Below are 1168 nucleotides of genomic sequence, written 5' to 3'. Positions count from 1 at the left end.
ATACAAAGGAAAGCCCATCGGAATTAAAACTGACTTGTCAATGCAAACCATGAAAGCCAGAAGAGCCTGGACCAAGGTATTTACAGTTCTACATGACAATAGATGCCAGCTCAGAATACTATACCCAGCAAAAATGTCTATTTTAATTGAGGAGGAAAGAAAAATCTTCCAACATATGAGTAGCCTGAAAGAATACATGTCCACAAAACCAGCCCTCCAAAGAATGCTTAAAGCAATACACAAAGCAAAGAGAGAACCTACTATACCCAAGGAGCAATGAAAGAAAATAAACAAAGATATAATCTAGGAAACACAAAATTACACAGAGAACACAAATAGCAATCAAAATGATGGCAACAAATACACACCTTTCAATAGTAACCTTAAATATCAATGGACTGAACTCCCCAGTCAAAAGACACAGGCTAAGCAAATGGATTAAGAAACAAAATGCATTTTGTTGCTGTCTGCAAGAAACCCATCTCACCTTCAAGGACAAACAGTACCTTAAGATAAAAGGATGGAAAAGAATATTCCAAGCAAATAGCAAAAGAAACAAGCAGGGATTGCAATTCTAATATCTGACAAAATAGACTTCAAAGTAAAACTAATCAGAAGAGATAGGGAGGGTCACTTCATTCTGATCAAAGGAACAGTTAACCAAGAAGATATTACAATCCTTAACACATATGCACCAAACTCTGGTGCACCCAACTTCATAAAAATAACACTACAGGACTTTAAGACACATATTAACTCCAACTCAGTAATAGTAAGGGACTCCAATACCCCACTGTCTCCATTAGACACATCAACTGGACAAAGAATAAACAGAGAGAAGTCTGAATTAAATGATACCATACATCAAATGAACTTAACAGATATCTTTTGGTTATTCCACCCAAACACCAAAGAATGCACTTTCTACTCAGCACCTCATGGAACTTTCTCAAAGACTGACCACATACTGGGCCATAAAACAAACCTCAACATATACAAAAATATTGAAATAATTCCATGCATTCTATCAGACCACAAAGCAATAAAGCTCAAAATCAACACTGGACAAAGCCCTAGTCACTACACAAACTCCTGCTGATTGAACAACACACTCCTAAGCAATGAGTGGGTCAAAGGAGAAATTATGAAATAAAAGAATTCCTGGAAC

The sequence above is a fragment of the Nannospalax galili genome, unplaced genomic scaffold, assembly GCF_000622305.1.
Source record: "Nannospalax galili isolate Female #2095 unplaced genomic scaffold, S.galili_v1.0 scaffold1601, whole genome shotgun sequence".
Taxonomy (NCBI): Eukaryota; Metazoa; Chordata; class Mammalia; order Rodentia; family Spalacidae; genus Nannospalax; species Nannospalax galili.
Note: the sequence above shows the minus strand (reverse complement) of the source record.